Consider the following 21,431-nt stretch of genomic DNA (forward strand, 5'->3'; position numbering starts at 1 on the left):
AAATGAGCATACCACACTGGAGTCCCCTATTACAGAGATTGAAGTTAGAAAGGCAATTAGAGAAACACAAGTAGGTAAGAGCCCAGGACCGGATGGGTTGACAGTGCTTTATTATAAAAAATACCAAGACTATCTAATCCCTAAACTATGTGCCTATATGAACGACATAGGAGACAAGGGGGAAATGAGCAGAGAAGCCCTGGCAGCCAATATTACGGTTATTCAAAAAGAGGATAAGGATGCGACAGTTTGTTCAAACTATAGGCCTATTTCCCTGCTAAATGTGGATACTAAATTATTCGCAAAAGTGATTGCGAGCAGAATGAAGCAGGTAATAGAGAAGATCATACATCCGGACCAGGTGGGGTTTATTAGAGGTAGACAGGGACGGGATAACAGCATCAAAACCCTCCTAGTAGCCCAGGAAATCAAAAAGAGCGGAGTCCCAGGTCTACTTCTATCCATAGACGCTGAAAAAGCGTTTGATAGAGTAGACTGGGACTTCATGATGAGTACGCTCGAGGAGGTAGGCTGTGGGGAGAGGATGTGTAAATGGATTAGGGCCTTATACTCAAGACCATCGGCAAGAGTGAAAATAAATGGGACCTTCTCGGACCCAATCGACATGTACAATGGTACAAGGCAGGGGTGTCCAATCTCCCCCATGCTCTTCTTGTTGACGTTAGAACCCCTTCTATTAAGGATAAGACAGAATAGGGATATTAGTGGGGTCGTAATAGGGAATATGGAATACAAACTGGCCGCCTTTGCAGATGACATCCTGCTGTATATAACCCAGCCAAGGATATCCCTACCAAATATCATGGCTAACCTAGTAGAATACGGAAAGTTATCAAATTTCAAAGTAAACCCAACTAAATCTTGAGATAAACCACTTCAAGGAGAGTGACCACTCCTACCAAAAACACTTCCCCTTTGTGTGGGGGAAAAAAGAACTGAATTATCTGGGGGTCAAAATCACTACATCAACCGAAACGCTATACCAAGCGAACTTTATAGCACTGTTAAACGAGGTAAAAGCTGAATTGAGTAGAATTCATCTGGGTCAACTATCCTGGGCGGGAAGAATCAACATATATAAAATGGTTATACTGCCGAAAATAACTTATAAAATGCAAATGATACCAATAACACTCCCACATACATACCTCAGAAGGCTACACTTAATGTTTTCAAAATTTATTTGGAGGGGAAAGTCACCTAGATTAAAATTCTCACAATTGATTAATACTAAAGGTAAAGGGGGATGGGGAGCACCAGATATAAGGAAATATTACGAAGCTATCGCTATAGCCAGAGTGACTGAATGGGTCAAAAACATAGAAAAACAATGGGTAGTAATAGAAAATAAAATTAGTGACACTAAACTGGATAAGATTATATGGATTTCGCCTCAACAGAGAAAGTACAGCACTGAAACGCATGCAATCACTAAACACGCACTTAAGATATGGGACACCCTTCACAGAAAGGAACACTGGGAGTATAACTCACCCTTAATGCCACTTAAAGATTTAGAACAGTTTGCACCAGGGAAAGAGGAATGGTTTGGTAAATGGTTACTAGAAGAAAATATACAACTAAAAGACATAATGCATAGGGGTCGAATATGCTCATTCCAAGAGATGCAGGACAAAAGAGATATGTTAGTCATTAACCCCTGGCGCTATAGCCAATTAAAACACTATGTTGGTTCACTCCCACAGCCAATAAGATCAGTGGATAATTTAACACCACTAGAAAAAATATGCGTGGATAGAGAGGGGAGGGGGGGTTTCTCCCGGATATATAAAGTTCTAGTTGATTTAGAAAGGTTAGAAACCCCGGACTATATAGGGAAATGGGAAAAGGAGTTAGGGAGAAATCTTACAGATACAGAAGTCTCCCTGATCTTGAAAAGAGTCTCAGCCACTTCAGTTAATAGTAAACTCCTAGAATTAAATTTTAAATGCCTGACCAGAATGTACCTGACCCCCTATCGGGTGCATAAAATACATAGTGATAAGTCGCAATTTTGTTGGAGGGGCTGCTCAGAGATGGGGTCAATGGCCCATATCTGGTGGCTATGTCCGGAAATGAAAAGGTTTTGGGGCGAAGTAAGAAAATTTATCAAAGTGATAACAAACTTGGACGTCCCAAATGACCCTTGGATCTGTTTATTCCACATGAGTGATATGCCGACTAAAACATATCTCAGAACACTTTTGCCACATCTTATTGATGCAGCTAAGAGCTTAATCCCTAAGTATTGGCAAAGGAAAGAGAGGCCAAAGATGAGGGAATGGTTTAATAAAATTAATGAGATTCAGTGCTTGGAGTACCTAAGATTTAGCGAAGGGACAAAAATGGGGGCCTTTGAAACAAAATGGAAAGACTGGGAAAAATTTAAAGAATCTCCAAATGCGGTTGAGATGTGGTCTACATAAGTAGAGGAATGCAGAGGACTGGATGGATATGGTCTCGGGGGGGGGGGGTGGGGGGGGGGGTGGGAGGGGGGTATGGGTAAAAGGGAAGCATTAGCTATCGTTGGGATAATTATGTATCCTCTTTTGTTTTGTAACATACTAAATTGGAGTACCAAGCAAATGTAAAGCCACGATGATGTGACGATAAGATGGGAAAGAAATTTGAATTTTAATATTTGAAAAATCTTTTCCCGGGAGAAACCTTCAAGCTGAAGTGGCAAAAAAAAAAAAAAAAAGTATTTTTTACTGAAATATTTTTGATGTTGTCAATATTTGTTGTTTGTAGGTTGTTAGTTTCACTTTGATTTACTTGTCTGTGCTGCATTATTTTGCAAAATCTTCCTCAAGATGTTGTGACTGATAAATGTTTAAATCCTTAAGAGACTGTCCGTTTGTGGGTGTAGTCCTTTGAATTCCAGTTTATTACCTCTGCAAAATGGTCAGACCTCAAAACCATATTCTGTTAGTGTCTTAAATTACCATACATGTGTTTTTTGCTTTCCTTGCTCTTTTCCAAGTCCTGTTTTGTTAACCAATATAATTTGTAGCAAATTTTTATGTTTTATGTGTTTTGTTAATAATTTGTTTTGAAGATGCATGCTCAATCCAAGTAATGCATTTTACGCTCCCTCCCTAAACAATTTTCATGTAACAGATTTCCCAGCTGTGCCTTAACTAGGCTGATTGGCATGGCAAAACAAAAAAAGGTGTGATTTCTCTAAAAGATACTTTCCTGGTGCCTTCATGGTAGCATATACATGGATTGGGCGTATGCTGCCATGGATAGGCACCAGGAAAGGAAAAACACAGAGAGGTAAGTATTCAATTTTCCATTTCCTTCCATGTGCTTCTTAGCCTCAGTCCTCAAGTACCCCCGACAGGACATGTTTTGGGAATTTATCTTAGCTAAAATAGCTGTCCAAAATACCAAGCTATTGACTCTGATTTAAAGCACCTGTGCAAGATTAAGGAAAACCTGCAAACATGGCCTGTTGGGGGTACTTGTAGACAGGGTTGAGAACCACTTATTTAGAGCACTGAGCTAAAATTTTGCTCAAGACAATCCTATTCTAATTGTGGGCATTTGAGAGAAACCAAGTCAACGTTAGAACCCCTGCTTGTCTTTTTTAGGTTGGGCTTTGTGTCCCTTTTCTGAAAATTGGCTTCACTTCCTGTCACATAGCCAAACAGGAAGTGAGGGTAAAACTCTACCAATGTCTTTCCTTGGGGACACACAGGTCAATCTAACTAGCATCCCCATTAGGCAAATTGCACTCTAGCACTTTGTTGTGTACACCCCAAATTATTAGGTATTTTGGGGTTTATTAAAGGCAAATTCTGCAATACAAGTGTAATCACTGTAAATCTGAGGGGAAGCACTGGTGATTTTATCATCCAATCATGTAGAAGCAAAGATGCTGTTTTTTTATTTTCCTTGCATGTCCACCTTGGATCCCCAGCAATTGCACTTGTAGTGCAAAGTGAATTCGCCTTTAGTAAATAAACCCCAAAGTCCAAGATACCTAATAATTTGGAGTGTACAGAGCAAAATGCTAGAGTGCAATTTATCTAATGGGGAAACTATTTAGATTGACCTGTGTGTCCCCAAGGAAAGACATTGGTAGGGTTTTACCCTCACTTCCTGTTTGGCTATGTGACAAGAAGGAAAGAAATCTGAAGAAGAAATTGGCAAAATTTGGGAGGTGTCTCCACCCTATCAGGGGTGTAGACATCCCCAAAAATTGACAAGACTTCGAATCCCTCTGCACTCTATCCCCAAGCAAAAATAAGAAGGATTTCATTTAGCTTAACTTTGTAAAAACACATTCCTAAGTTCAACTGTGACGCATGTCAATGGCCCATACATTGTTTAATAGAAAACACCAGTTGCTTTTCACTATAAACATTTGTTAGTCCAGTCCTGGAAATCTGCATCCGCTTTACTATTAATTTCCATAACAATTGGGTTCCTGCAGCTAGATCCACCAAATGCATCTAGATGCACAACCGATGTGTATGTGAGATGCGCAACTGCTGTGTACACAGGAGTATGTACCCATGGTACATATCTGGTTCCCGGAAGCGGTGGCCAGCACACGGGAATGACATCATGCCTCTCCAGGAAGTTGCTTGTACTGCTGCTAATTTCCTCCCACCACCATGTTCCGCTCACTGTTCTGAGGAAGAGATGATCCTTATTTGCAAATTAAGATAATTTTTGGTTTATTTTTACATGGGGTGGTGTTTGTGTGAGTCATGTGTCTAAATGATTTGGCCTCAAAACACACACCTACTTCCTGTGTACAGATTCACTTCCAGCCAATGTATATTGCTTCCTGCTTCAGTGTGTGTGTATATATAGCTATATCTATAGATATAGCTATATATCTATAGATGTAGGTTCTTGTGTCCACCAGCAGAGAGAAGTTGGGTAGATGTCACATTCCCAATTCTGGAGGTATAATAATGGTCTAGCACAGGGGTCTTCAAACTACGGCCCTCCAGTTGTTCAGGAACTACAATTCCCATCATGCCTAGTCATGTCTGTAAATATCAAAGTTTTACAATGCCTCATGGGATGTGTAGTTCCGCAACAGCTGGAAAGCCGTAGTTTGAAGATTCCTGATCACTCTAATAATGTCTTGAATAAAGGTGTTTTCTCATGTGCCTTGTATAATGCCCAAGAAATATCTTTTGGAACATACACGTGGGTAATGGCACATCTACATTCCAAATTTGGCACTTAAGATGTTCATTCACTATGCAATTGGCCAATCTCTGTACAACTCGATCTTTAGGCAAAATAGGTAATAGGAAGATGCACTTGAACAATTATTCAAATTATAGAAAATCAAACAGGCTCTTGCACTAAATCTAATTTATTTAAGATCTAACTGATTGCAATGCATGGTTACCTTTAAAGATCAAGATCAGAAAAAATTTAATTTCTGGGTTTAGAAACACTTCTCTTTTCTTTGTAATGTATTGAAAGATTTGAGTAAAAAAAGAAAAAAAAACACATTTTAAAGATATATTAGAAGTGATAGGAATGAGATTAGCATCAAAGGGGTTAATTAACTGAGAACACCTACTAATTGCCTAACAAGACACATCCAATGAGATGAAATTAATCAATTATATTTGGCGTGCGCTATTATCAATGAGAAAACCGCAGTTACCCTCGCGACAATTGCAGTTTACATATGCGGGTATTTATTATCCCCATTTGCGCTTCAATGTGCGCTGGTTCGCACGTTTGATTAATGACTTTTCCAGTGCACCAATTAATGTATAAACTGGTGCAGTACCTTCTTCTTAGTAAATCACCCCCACAGTACCTTGTACCCCCCCACACACATATTTCTCCTCTGTCAATCTTACCTGGATCTGTTTCCAACATTAAGAAGGGTCCCCATTGTTTTGTTTTTTTGGCAGTCCATGCCAAGGAACTGTGGGGTTGTTTTACTTAAACTGGAGAGTGCAAACTATGGGGTAGCTGTGCATGGTAGTCAATGAGCTTACAGGTTTTTTTGTCAAAGCTAGAAGCTGGCTACCATATACAACCAGATGAACCAGATTTTCTACACTCCAGTTTTAGTAAATCAAACCTTTGCCACAATATGAATATTGAGGAATTGACGATGCAAGTGTATGAGAGAACTAAAGCTTTTTTTTATACTTGGTGTCCCTGGCTACTATACATGAACTTCAACAACTTCAACTCATATTTATAGCCTGATTTTGGTTAGTCTAGGTTTGTTTGGAGCCTACCATGGCTACGCTCCAGTGGTCGCACACTCAGAGCCTGTTGTATTTTTTCCTCTTTCTTTCTTTTCCTTCCTCTTTTTCTCTTGTTGCTGGTTTGTTCCAGTTAATACGAGCTGTACACTTGTCATATGCTTGGCATGTGGTCCACGAACCTATGTAATTTTTTCCTGTGATGGGTTGAACTTTTTTTTTCTTCCAGATTGCCCATTTTCTGTGTATGACGTGTGATGCACTACTCTTTTATGGATGACATTGTAGGCATCATGTACCATTGTAATTATTGTGGACCTGTTGCAGTATTGCCCTTTCCATCCTGTTTTAAGAATGGTTTTGTATGACTTGTTACCCCCGTCTGTTTATACAGTATCATCAAAATAAAAATATTTGAAACCTAAAATTTTCTAAGTGGTATTAACATGAGTATGGAGTTTTCTCAAAGTGGCTTTTCAAATAGGCAGAACTGGCAGAAATTATACACTATGGAACCTTTGTTATCTGGATTCTGTCACTTTGAAAAATCATATTTATTGCACAGCAATCAACTTGTGATTCACTAAGAAATTAGTTCAGTAAACATCAATTTATATAAAGTAACAGGGGAGGGTGGGGGAGTAGGGCAGTTTCCGAGGCTGACCATACAATTTGTTCCCACCCAAATGGTTATGGTGGACTATCTCGGCACTGATAAACAACAACGTAGTTGATATATAGAATTAATTATTTAATACATATAGAAATAACATACAAAATAAATTTTAAAAGCAGGGTTGAGATAATCAATAAACAAATACTCAGGGTTCCCCCAAGAGGTATCTGGTGATGAAGCGAGTCTCAAAGATTGACCTTTCCTCTACTAGTTTTGTGGTACATAAACTGCTTCCTCAAGAGGAATAATCTATAAGACAAATAATTGAAAAAAAACACAAAGCAAATAAGTTACAATTGAGAATATACAGTTATGATTCAGCAAGAAAACATAAAAAGAGCGAGTAGCTCACCCACAAATAAATCTTGCAATAATTTATATAAGTAAAAGAATCTGCCATTTGAATAAATCTGCAATTCCTTAGCAAAAGTTATTTTGCTTGTACAGATGCAATAACAGAAGGGGAAATGTAGGAGTACACACAAGAAATGAGAACTGAGTCCAGTAACATTGCAGTAACAAATGCTTGATCCAGTTCTTAGCGTCTTTTACTGATGCATCCTACATGGTGGCAGGAATTGCAAGCACAGACAACTACTTGAACAAAGTAGTCCTTGTCTGTTATTAACTGTACTACTAAAAACTGGATTTACATTTCTCCTTTCCATAGGCTTATTCATTTATTTCTACTTTAAATACAGGTGTTGTACTGAACAGTGTATAATACAGTGTTAAGTCTAAAGAATATAAAGAAAATAAATAGTAAAAACTGCAATCATTTAATAGAGAAGCATCTGCACTGTGCAATAAGCTAGACCTATCGATAGGAAATGTGTTTGAATTTAAATATATCTAAACCACCATTTTGCTGTGTCCCCCGAGGAGGATTTTTTGTTGCATTCTGTTCTCTAAACACAACAGGATTTAAATGCAAATCTCTATAATGTGAGATGAAATTCCCTCCTAGTGTCAACTATGGATATTTTCCCTTTTACCCCCTGTTATATTTTGTATTCTTTCCTATCCATGTAAAATAGCTCAACCCTTGACACAAAACCCCTTTATCTTCCCTGGACACTTATTGAACCTGGTGAACCCCTTTATCTTTCCTGGACACTTAATCAACCTGGTTAACAGTTTTGTCTTACATATTGCCAACAATAGTGGTGAATCTATTTACCTTTTCCAAGGCTCCTGGTATTCATCTATGCATGTATCATGTATCTTTATTGGATGCATTACATAATGTCAATACCACTGGTTACTGTCTTTGAATTCATGTATTGCAAACAACCAGATGTTGCATGTTACACCATGACATCCTATCAGCATTTATATTGTTTTAATTTTAAAAATGAATGAAAAGAAAAAAAAACGGACTTGTTATAAACCTCCCCTAGTCTATCCAAAGCTGTAAAAAAATGTGTTTTTAGATATACTTTAAGGTCACCACTGACATAATATAAATCATCATTTTAGACTGGATAACAAGCAATATGTCCATGGTTACAATTAGATCAAAACAGACACAACATTGTTCTCAAGGGAACATTCACATATTGTACAACACTTTTATTTTCTATACTATACAATATCTCTGCACTACAAACAGTTGAGTTTAACTTCATCAGTTTCAAAACTGTGACCCAGTTGTAAAGGCTCCCACAGTACTTGTCCAATCATACTGGCATGGTTGCTTAACACAGTACATAAGGAAACCCTTCACTTCTCACTGTCATTGTTGCTTACAGGAGATATGGCTTAATACTTTATGATTATCAAATCTGATATAATTTATATATAAAAGGCAGATACAGTCCTATTTGACAGCCTTTCAGGTGTTTCCCTTGCGAGCAGCAGTCATTTGACAAGCTCTGTAACAAAGAGAAAAATAAGAATTGTCTGAGCCTTTGAAGTGTATGTCAAAAATCCTTCTAAACCAATTTTCAAAAGCTCAAAAATATTTTACCTTTACGCAATGCTTTCTGAAGTGCTTTAGCTTGTCTCTAGAGTACCTGCAAGAAGTAAAACAAAATATATTTTTTTGTTTTCTGGAAATATCAGTGGCAGATCTGCTGTGTTTTTCTGTGGTCCTCTTCTATTGTCTAACCTTATGAAAGAATGAAACAATTTATATTGCTATTAAAGTGTTTTTGAGAGGGCACTGTTAGAACCCCTGACAGGTTTTACTGCTATCCAGGGCTCCATTAGAAGGAATTTTCCTGGCTCCTTGTGCTGGTAGTAGTAAAGGAAAATATGCAATGGAGAAAAATACAACAATAAAAACACTGGCACCGGGTTTAGCATGCCCTCACTTAACTTATAAAAGTATTTTTACCTTTGCCTGGGTCACTGTTGGAGAGTTTCCTCCACTGGAGCAGTGACTAAAAGTAAATCTCTCCATCGGGGCCCCAGATAGCAGTAAAACCTGAGGTTGTAATCATTCCCCATTCTTTACAAACCTTAAAAAAAATGTTTGGAGTAAATATACACTTTAAAGCTCTAGGCACACATAAAACACAATTTATTGCAACTGCAATAGTCAGTAAATGTATTATTACATACAATGATTATAGCTGCTTCTGTCATTATATAAGCTTTCTTCTGTGCATAACAGCACTCAAATTGGAAAAGGCAGGGGCAGCACTAGGAGCTAATAAGACTCTGTTGCTTACCATGCTGGAGGCAAGAAGGTGACACTTCTGTATCCTTAAATCTAGCAAAGAAAGTGTTGTAACTTGGCCGTGCCGATTGCAAGAGACATATGGATCATTAAACTAGTTAGACAAAGGTACAAATAATTTGTAATAAAGTTTAGTATGTGTGTACATTAGAGATGGGCTGAACATGGTTTGGTTCTCGCCAGAACTCTCGAACATTGCAAAAGTTCGGACCCGAACAGTGAACTCTATTGAAGTCTATGGGAACTGAATGTTAAAAATCAACCCATTTTGAAGGTTTATATGCAAGTTATTGGCCATAAAATGGGTATGGGGTCTGGGTACTGCCCTGGGGGACATGAATGCAAAAAAAAATTAATTTTAGTAATTTTAATGATGCTTAATAAAAATGAAAAATTCTTTTAAATATAGTGCCATGGGGGAGGGGAGTCCCCTTAGTCTACCTGTAAAGTAGGGTATCTGTACCGTGTATAGAACCTGCTGCAGCAAAACTGACATTTATAAAGAAAAAAAAAATTACACTTTAATTGATTTTACTTGCAAGCTTTCTTTAACCACTTCCCTACCCGCGTATTGTAATATGACGTCCACAGATGGGATCTCCCATCCTGGGTGGACGTCATATGATGGCCTGGGCTTCCGCCGCGTTGCTCGGGACCCGGTGCGTGTGCCCAGCGGCCGCAATGTCCGCCGGGCACCCGCGATTGCCCGTTAACCGGGCCGGACCGTGGGTCTGTGTGTGTAAACACACAGATCCAGGTCCTGTCAGTTGAGAGGAGACCGATCTGTGTTCCCAGTACAGCGGAACACTGATCGGTCTCCTCCCCTTGTACGTCCCCGCCCCCTACAGTTAGAATCATTCCCTAGGAAACATATTTAACCTCTTGTGTCCCCCTAGTGGTTAACCCCTTCACTGCCTGTCACATTTACACAGTAATCAATGCAATTTTATAGCACTGATCGCTGTATAAATGTGAATGGTCCCAAAAATGTGTCAAAAGTGTCCGATGTGTCCGCCATAATGTCGCAGTCACGAAAAAAAATCGCGATAGCCGCTATTACTAGTAAAAAAAAAAAAATAAATATTTTTTTTTTAAAAATGCCATAAATCTATCCCGTATTTTGTAGACGCTATAACTTTTGCGCAAACCAATCAATATACGCTTATTGCGATTTTTTTTAACCAAAAATATGTAGAAGAATACGTATAGGCCGAAACTGAGGAAAAAAAAAATTTAAAAATTTAAAAATTTAAAAATTGGGATATTTATTATAGCAAAAAGTAAAAAATATTGTGTTTTTTTCAAAATTGTCGCTCTTCTTTTGTTTATAGCGCAAAAAATAAAAACTGTAGAGGTGTTTAAATACCACCAAAAGAAAGCTCTATTTGTGGGGAAAAACGTACGTCAATTTTTTTGGGGTACAACGTCGCATGACTGCGCAATTGTCGTTTAAAGTGCGACAGCGCTGAAAACTAAAAATTGGCCTGGGAAGGAAGGGGGCGAAAATGCCCTGTATTGAACCGGTTAATAAACAACAGATTGGGGAGCCAGTTTGTATGATGAGGCCACAATTTAGTTAGAAAAAAAAATAGAGAATTTTTGGATACATTTTGGTGTTTGTTTGGCAGACTTTGGATGGAAATAAAAAAGTTTTGCACCACAGTGAGCAAGCCTAATGTGAAGTAGCCAAATTTTAGTACACTCAGGCCAAGATTAATGATTTTTTTTAGATAAAGTCTGGTGTCTCTTTCGAAGACTTTGGGTAGAAGTAGCAGGTGCGGAAAAACTGGGTGTTGGTGGTGCTTTCACATCACAACCCTTGGTACTCTTGATAAAAGCAAGAATTGGCCTTGCTGTAAAAAAATGTATTTGATGCCCCAGTCAAACAGGTGCAGAAAAATTGGTCCTAGTTGGGTGTTAGTTGTGCCCATGAAACCATCAGTATCAGGGGCTTGATACCTGCTGCTAATCCAGGACTGGTTCATTTTGATAAATGTCAGCCAGTCAACGTGGAGACAGACGTAGAGTCAGTCAGTCTGTGGACAGATGCGCTCTTTTATCTGTCACAAAACCTCCAGCAAACTATTCTCATGACCCAGAAACCCAGTGGATCATCCACTGGAAAGCTTTCCATGTTTATTTTTGCCCCTGAATAATCTTCCACCATATGATGCAGATGTGGCCAATAGGATCTTGAAGCTGACAGCCCTGAGCGCCAAGGACAAAAAAAATGTATTATATATCAGTGTTCTCCTCTCTCTGTAGGCTCTACCTCAGAACCAACATCAGAATCAAGTAATGTCTGCATCCTCAAGAAGCAAGTGATGCTGGGGCTATGGCAGGAGTAGCTGTGGACAAAGTTCCAGAATAAGCTGCTCTGGCAGCTACGGTGAACTGCGTACTACTGTCAGCTTGTGTCATAGAGGATGAGGAGGATGAGGCTTGTTTAGTAAACTAATCCACCACCTCCTCTGCATGCTGTGGCTGGATAGCATGGACAACATCACTAAACAGAGACAAATGTGCCCGGCCTTAGGACGGATCACGTACACCTTTGCCTGTAGACAAAGACGTTGCTGGCCCCCTCATAGTGCCATGGAAAAGTCTGCCTCTCCTTGTTGGCCTCCCAAACTTGAAGGGGGGCTTATTACCCAAATTGAATAGAAACTGGGAAATGTGTGATTGGATGCACTTTTTTGAATGAAAAGTGGTGTTTGATGACCTTTAAATTAGGGACTGAAGCTGACAAAAATGTAAAAACAAATAAAAAAAATGAAAAAGTGGGGGAACACCAGCATCGCAGAAAAGCTGCGGCTGACAATTAAAAAAAAACATGCATCAACCAAAAAAAAAAAAAAAGGGGGGGTATACAGCACTGTATACAGCACTAAATGTGGGAAATGTGTGATTAGATGCACTTTTTTGAATGAAAAGTGGTGTTTGATGACCTTTAAATTAGGGACTGATGGGGGCGCATGTGCGTCGCGAACCGAGGAGGAAGCAAGGGCTGAGAGCTCCGTGAGCCACGAAGGAGAACGGCACTTCCCCGGGGCCATCCACGCGGAATTTTGACCCAATTCTTTCCAACACCCCCGGTGGAACATCCAGCGCATGCCGGGACCCAAAAATCGCCGCTCCAAACCGGCTCAAAGATCTCTAACCACATACTTACTAAGTGTGAGAGAGAAAAACATGCAGGCCCAAGATGGCGCCCGGAGGACACAGTCACAGGCGCGCCTTCCCGCTGCAGCTACCTCACCGGCACACTCCCTGGGAGACTGTGAGTACTCACTACAATTAACTAAGGCGGATTTGGATGCAAGTCTAACCCTGATGTATGACAAAATTGCCCAGAAGTTTCAATCAGAGCTGCATAAATCCACTAATACTCTGTCTCTGGAGATTGCAGCTCTGGGAAGTAGAACGGACTTGCTGGAGACCAAGCATGATGAACTGTCCCTAGGGTACTCTGATCTTAGAAAAGAGCATGAATCTTTGTCGAAACGGTCCTACAGTTACAAGCACACATTGGGGACCTCGATAACAGGAATCGACGTAACAATCTTAGGGTGCGTGGAGTCCCAGAATCGGTGACAGAATTGCTGCCAGCCGTTCAAAAGCTATTTCAATCTCTCCTGCCTGACTCCCCATTGACTGCCTTTTCCTGTGATAGGATTCATAGGGCCTTACGCCCCCCTCCACCCCCAGAGAAGCCTCCTAGGGACATAGTGCTATGCCTCAAGGACTTCCTGATTAAAGAAGATATCCTCAGGGCCTCAAGGAACACTCCTAGCATTCGTTTGGATGGGACCCCTGTTCAAATTTACCCGGATATCTCCCCCACTACCCTGGACAAATGCAGGAAGATGAAGGAGGTTACGTCGGTGCTGCAGTCGGCAAGTATTCGTTACCGCTGGGGCTTCCCTTTCGAGCTTCAGGTGCCCCATAATGGCACGACCTACACTGTGACCACGCTGGCTGAAGGCAAGGAGGTACTTGTGAAACTGGGCCTCCTAGATGCGGCTTCACTGCCCAGACTACCATCTACGCCACGACACTCAGCAATTTGGGCTACTCCTCCACCCAGAAGAGACCGCCGAGATCAAAGACGGGACTAACAGAAGCAGCAGCATCCCCCTTTTTGTTTTTTTGTTTTTTTTTTTTTTTTCCCTTTTTCGATGTCTCCTCTCTCTGCTCTGTTTTGTTTTTCTCCCTTAAGGTTGAGAGCACTGATCCTCTCCTGCCATGCTTTGATGCACCTACACTCTCCTGGCTCCTTGTGGAATCCTGGACGCGTCCGCTTGTGAGACCCCACACTCGTCAATATTTGGGACTGGCCGGCTCTTCATCGGTTCAGTAATGTTGGAGCCGACAGACCCATCACAGGTAAACCCTCCGGATATATCTGCATCCGTGCAGATCACACGGACACAAAAACATAGAGTGTTGGACCTTTTGGTCCGAATGGACACCATTTTTTGGGTATATGGGATGTCTTTCCCCATTGCCCCCCTTGACTATGGTTGGCCATTTTTTTGGCCTGGTTTTCAGGTTCTTGTTCACTTTGGTTTCTTATTTTATTTAAAAAAATTTTTGATGCTTTTTCTGCTTTTTTTGTGCTACCCAACTCAGACGGTTCTATAATTTTGATATATGTATTGCCATCTCAGTTAAAACATGTATGTATTTTGTGGGGGTTGTACTCCCTGGCCGGGCCTCACCCAAGGGGATTTCATACTGTTGGGGAGCCTACTCTCGACCTGGACCCTATTCCAATCTTAAAGCCATTCCTTTTGAACCACTATGGGTATCAAGGTAATTTCTCACAATGTAAAAGGGTTTAATACCCCTCAAAAACGGAGGAAAGCATTTAAAGCTTATAAGTCACTTGGAGCGGATATTATACTGCTTCAGGAGACACATTTCTCCAGCGATAACCACCCATCATACTTTGATAAAACATTTAAACAATGCTTTTTCACTACCTATGGGTCCAGGTCTAGAGGGTCCGCTATCTTTATCAGGAATTCGGTGTTATTTCAGGTCCAACAGACATATAAAGATCCAGGCAGTCGGTTTGTGATTATTCAGGGCACCATCCAGAACAAACAATTGACCCTAGCTTCAATATATGCGCCTAATGCCTCACAGGCCACATTTTTCAAAGATTTCTTCCAGATCCTGGAAGGGTTTCACTCCCCCCATCTGTTAATTGGAGGGGATTTCAACCTGGTAGCCCATTCAGGATTGGACAGGAGTAGGACATGCACAACCTCTAAGGCTTTTCCCAAGTCCCTTCAGTATTCCTTGCGATCCTCTCAGTTGATAGATGTATGGAGGGCCCATAATATAGGCTCGAAAGAATACACCTTTTACTCTCACCCCCACGATAGTTACTCTCGCCTGGATTATGTTTTTTGCACTCCTTCCCTAGCGGTGAATTCCACCTCAGCCAACATACATGTATGCCCTTGGTCGGACCATCATATGGTCTCCACCAATGTTTCTTGTTTAGGCCTCCCCCACACGGCTAGGTCTTGGCGCCTAAACGAAGCACTACTTACAGACCCGGTGATCCTGGTCCAGCTGATGGATCGCCTTAAAGAATATTTTAGACTCAATAATGTCGAGGATATCTCACCAATCACCCTTTGGGCAGCCCATAAGGCTGTTATGAGAGGCCACCTAATAGAAATCTCTACAACACAAAAATGCCAAATACAACAGGAGACTCATAAACTCACCTTAGAACTAGAACGATTATATCATAGTCACACTCAGACACCTTCAACAGTGTTGCTCCAGCAGATCACTGAAAAGAGAAGGGCCCTTGACGATATACTTTCAGGACACATAGAAAAATCTCTTAGGTGGTCCAAAGCTCGTTTTCTCCTTCATAGCAACTCAGCCTCCACGATGTTTGCCCGTAAACTAAAACAATCATCCCAACCAACCCACCTTTATAAACTGAAGGATAAAAATGGCAACTTCACCTCCCATCCTAAACAGGTTTTAAATATCTTTTCCTCCTTTTATCAGAAACTATTTTCGGGCCCAGATCCCTCCCTTCCCCCACCCACGCAGACATGGTTGGACACCCTCTCGCTTCCCCAGTTGTCAGAGGAGCATCTTGATATCCTCAATGCTCCTTGTTCGTCAGAGGAGGTGGCTTCTATCATATCCTCCCTTAAACCATCCAAAGCCCCAGGCCCGGACGGGTTTTCAGCAGTCTATTATAAAAAATTTGCAGATTCCTTACTCCCCACACTAACCAACATGTATAATCAGGTCCTCGGGGGAAAACAATTCCCAGAGGAAATGCTGTTAGCAAACATGTCCCTCATACCCAAACCGGGCAAAGACCATACCCTCCCTCAAAATTTCCGCCCCATATCGGTTATTAATAACGGCCTAAAAATATTTGGAAAGATCTTGGCAGACAGGCTAGCTAAAGTGATACAGACTTTGATATCCCCTGACCAAACCGGTTTCATCCCATCGAGACAGATCACAGATAACATCCGTTTAGCCACCAACATTGTACAGGACGCCCATATGCACTCAAACCAGGTACTGCTTCTAAGTTTGGACATAAATAAGGCATTTGACAGTGTCCTCTGGACGTATCTTGACACAGTATTGTTAAAATTTGGATTTAGGGGGGCATTTATACAAGGCTTTAAAGCCCTTTACCATCACCCTAAGACCCGCATAAAGTTTCCGGGATGTAGTTCAGACTATTTTTCTTTGCAGTGTGGAACTAGGCAGGGGTGTCCCCTCTCTCCTTTATTATTTGCACTCGCCATGGAGCCCCTGTCTAGGTCCATATCCAATAACCAGAACATTGGAGGTTATACAAAAGGCGACCGAGAATTTAAACTCAGCCTTTATGCAGACGATGTACTTTTATTTATTTCGGACCCTTTAATCTCCCTCCCCAACCTCATGTCCACTCTAAACTCTTTCCAAAAATTAACAGGCCTTGGAATCAATCCTAGCAAGTGTACGGCGATGCCCATCCACCTTCCACAACTTTTATTAACCACACTTAAAGATAAATTCAAATTCACATGGAACCACACCTCCTTACAATATCTAGGCATCAAGCTGGCCCCCACTCTCAAACAAATATACTCCTTAAATTACCCCCCGGCGTTTTCCAAAGTTAAACTCCTTTTAAATCAATGGTCCTCTTATCGTATATCATTTCTGGGTAGAATACAAGCAATAAAAATGAATATCCTTCCTAAACTTCTATTCCTGTTTAGGTCTTTGCCTCTATATGTTTCTCGCTCCACCCTGTTGACGATGCAATCGGCTCTGCTCAAGTTTGTATGGCAAAACAAAAAACCCTGCATAGGACGTTTGATGATGTATAGAACTCAGATAAGGGGGGGCTTAGGTTGCCCGGACCTTTGGAAGTACTTCCTGGCATCCCGCCTCACTCAATTGGCGCAGTGGCATACCCCCTCCGCCTCTATACCATGGCTACAATTTGAGCAGATCTCGATAGCACCTTACCACCTTCCAGGTCTATTATGGTCTCGCTCTATAACTCCAAAAGATATCACCTCACTTAATTCTATAGTAGGCCAATCACTGTACCTTTGGTCCCTTTACTCCAAAAAGTTTAAGTTACAATCAGATAGACCCCTCTTATCCTCCTTTTTGGGTGAACCATTCTTCCCTCCGGCCTTCTCATCCAAATCATCATTCTTTAGCTGGATCGCTAGGGGTTTGGTGAACCTTGAATCCTTGCTGCAGAACGCCTCCTTTTGCTCTTATGCTCACCTGCAGCAAACCCATGAAATGGGACGATTTGAGTTTCACCAATACTTGCAAATACGACACTTTTACTCGGCACTTATCGCTGGTGGTGTTGATTTGTCTAAAACCCCGTTTGAGTCGTTGTGTGGAGAGGCTTCAAGAGATAAGGGGACCATATCCATTCTATATAGATATCTTAATGACCTTAACTCTCCTCAAAAATCTAAGGCAACGGAGGACTGGGAGGCAGAGATGGCCCAAGAATTCCCTGTGGAGGATTGGCAAGATATGATAGCTAATATGCACAAATGTACGCGATCTATATCCATTAAAGAGACAACTCTCAAACTTCACACCAGGTGGTATTACACTCCCGATCGTCTCCACAGAATATATCCCCTGGTACCTGGCACATGTTTTAGAGGATGCCAGGACAGGGGAACGCTGTTGCACACGTTCTGGAGCTGTAAGGCCCTGGATGCCATATGGCATAAGACAATGTCTCTCATAACACTTCTCTCAGGTATCTCGATTACTCTGACCTCTCCAATGTGTCTGCTTTTTGCAGAGCTCCCAGAGGTTCCCATCCCACTACAGAAATTATTTCACACTCTTTTTAGTGCTATTCAATGGACAATAGCCTCGAACTGGAAACATCCCCACGTACCTTGGTCGCAGTTGATTTCACGTATGGAGTCCATTAGGACTATGGAAAGAATACACCATACTCTCCTGGACTCCATGCACATTTTTGATCGTAAATGGAATGTTTGGACGGCCCACCTGCTAAGTGATAGACTAAGGGATCCTTCGGCCCCAATAGCTGAATCGCAATAGGTATGATTATGTTCCCAAAAAATGGAACCTGTATGAAAATGTACCTCTAATAGCTGCATAGCCTCCTGACTTCAGGTATAAGGTCACACAACATCCTCATGGATTGATGGCTATATTATTATGCATGGGATGCACATTTATCACAATAATGTATTTTTGTTTCTTTTCCTTTCTCTTTTTGTACTGTTTCTTTTTTTTATGTTATTTTTTGCTCTGATTTATTGGGTGCACCATGATTGTACTGTACAACGAGATATGCTTTGTAAGAATTATATTGTTCAGCTATTACTGATTATATTACCAATGTACCTCCTGTACTTTCAACACTTGTTCACCCAGATATTATACTATTCTGCAATAAAAACGTTTGTAAACAAAAAATTAGGGACTGATGCTGACAAAAATGTAAAAACAAATAAAAAAAATGAAAAAGTGGGGGAACACCAGCATCGCAGAAAAGCTGCGGCTGACAATTAAAAAAAAACATGCATCAACCAAAAAAAAAAAAAAAGGGGGGTATACAGCACTGTATACAGCACTAAATGTTATGTAATGCTGTGTTAAATACTGCACTACACTAACACACTACACTGGCACTATACTCAAACTATACTCACACTATACTGAAACACTACACTATATTCACACTATGCTGACACACTATACTATTCTCACACTATACTGACACACTACACTATCTGCAAACTGTGTCACAGGCACATCAAACGAGGCAAAAACACCAACCATTTGGGTACCACATACCTAACAAGGCATTTAATGTCCAACCACTCAGCCCATTGGGAAGAGCACCTAAAAGCCACACAAAAGGGGCACAAATCTGTCCCTCCTCCTCCTCCTTCTTGCCCACTTCAGTCTGCCCCTGCGATACTGAGTCATTATCTTTCAGCAGCCTCCACTGACAGGGATGATGGTATAGCACAGGGTGTCCAAGGTCCTAGAAGCTCATCTATCAGCAGCACACCACCAGCTGTAGACTGTAGCTGGCAAATTTCTCTGCCCCATCTTCTTCAGCGGAAAAAAAAATACAGTCCCAGCCACCCACATGCCCAGCACCTGAATGCAAACTTGTCAAAGCTGTTGGCTCTCCAACTTCTGCCTTTCAGCCTGGTGGATTCTGCCCCCTTACGTGAATTCGCACAATGTGCTGTACCACAATGGCAGGTTCCCAGTCTATACTACTTTTCACGTAAGACCGTTCCATCTCTCTTCCATCACGTGGAAGGGAATGTTCTGGCATCGTTGGGCAAGGCAGTCAGCCGTAAAATCCACCTTAATGCTGACATGTGGTCCAGCAAGCATGGGCAAGGATGATATATTTCATTCACAGCACACAGGGTAACTCTGCTTGCAACTCGAAAGGATGCAGGACATGTAAGTGCTGGGCAGGAAATGCCAGGTGTCCCAGGGGTTTGTTCCGGTCACGTCCTCAGATGTTGTTCCGCTCGGAGACGAAATGTGCTGCTGTATGGGCGGCAGATCCGGCTGCTGGAACGCACTGCAGTGACGTGTAGATCTGTGGGAACGAAGGCACTTCCGGGTCTAGGCAGGGGTGACGAATAGGCGACGCGTTTGCGGAGCTGCGCTCCTTCCTCAGGCCTAACGTGACCTGTGATTGGTCAATAGTGTTATAGTCTAACAGGGGCTGGGATTGGAGGAAAGATCTGTCAATCACTGTTAGGCATAGGCTGTGTGCTGGACGCTGTGTGCTGGTATGTCAGCGTCTAAAGCTGTGTCGAATCTTAGTGCAAGACAGCGGTATGTGTTTGCAAGGGAAGAAAAGATGATGTTACTAATTGAGATCATATAGTCTTTAAGAAAACAAGGGGGAAGAAGAGAGAGGGTTTTTTTAAATTAAACCACAAAGAAGGAAAACGGATGGGCATATGTTGGTAAATAGATGTGTAGCTGGAGTTACTGTTGTTAGATGAACTCCCTATTGTGACAATGTTGTACATTGAGAATTATGCATACCTAATGAAATGGGGAATGGGAAATTTAAAAAGCTCAATAAACTATGGTACACCAGGATAATATTAAAAAATGATTATGGTAATAGAATGATGGTGATGGATTGATAATTAGATAAATTATAAGAATTGTGTTGTTAAAAAATTATGTTGTTAAAAAATTATATATATGTGTATATATATGTTGTAAAAAAAAAAAAAAATAAAAAAAAAAAGGGCTCAGTGCTGCAGCTTGTTGTGCCCCCACGTCTCCATACAGCTGGTGGTGATGATGCCAGACCTGTGAGCTCTACCCCCTCCTCCTCCTCTTCCTTCGCCACCTCCATGCACTGTATTGTCACCATTTGAGGAGGCCACAAGGATGGTGAGCAGTGACAGTGCATGCAACAATGACACAATCCCTGTTGTGTTCCTACTAGAGCAGACTCTGCTTGGCATTATGGACAGGGCACTGGAGGCAGAGCAGCAGGAGGAAGAGGAGGACTTCCTTTCCTCTCAAGGCCCACTTTATGCAAACACCATCATTCCTATGTCACAGAACATACAGGAGGAGAGAGGGGAGGAGGATGGAGAGGAGGATTCTGGCACTTTCATAGGCTTCGAAGAAGAGAAAGGCATGCGTCAATCTGTAAGTGATGGCTTTCCAACCCCAGGACCCTTGGGAGTAGTACGTGGCTGGGAGGAGGAAGTTCCAGATGCTGTCATCCTGAGTGACCCCGAGGAGTTTGCTTCTCAAGCCTCTGCAAATTTGAGGCGCATGGGCAACCTCATGCTTCAAAGTCTGCGAAAGGACCCAAGAATACGTGGCATAAAGGAGAAGGATGATTACTGGTTGGCAACCCTCCTTGACCACCGTTATAAGGGGAAGGTCTCTGAACTCATCCCGTCCCCACAGAGAGTGCAGAGGATAAAATCTCTTGAGGACACCTTAAAGAGGATTTTATTGAACGTTTTTCCTGACTCTAGTAGGTTACAGTGTGGTGGAAAACGTCATTTTGAGTCTTCCGTTGGTCAAGAAAGGAGCGTTGGAGAAGGCATCAGCCTAAGTGAGGCATTTCAGAATTTTTTTAGTCCTTGCCAACCAGGGCTGTCAGCTTTCACATCTCGGCAGCGTCTGCATCACATGGTGGATGATTACCTTAGGGCCAAAACAGAGATGGAGAGCTTTCCAGCTGATGATCCACTGGCTTACAGGGTCATGAGAATAGACCACTGGCCAGAACTTGCCCAGTATGCTATTGAGTTGTTGGGCTGTC

Source organism: Aquarana catesbeiana, linkage group LG05, assembly GCF_042186555.1.
Source record: "Aquarana catesbeiana isolate 2022-GZ linkage group LG05, ASM4218655v1, whole genome shotgun sequence".
In the NCBI taxonomy this organism is placed as follows: domain Eukaryota; kingdom Metazoa; phylum Chordata; class Amphibia; order Anura; family Ranidae; genus Aquarana; species Aquarana catesbeiana.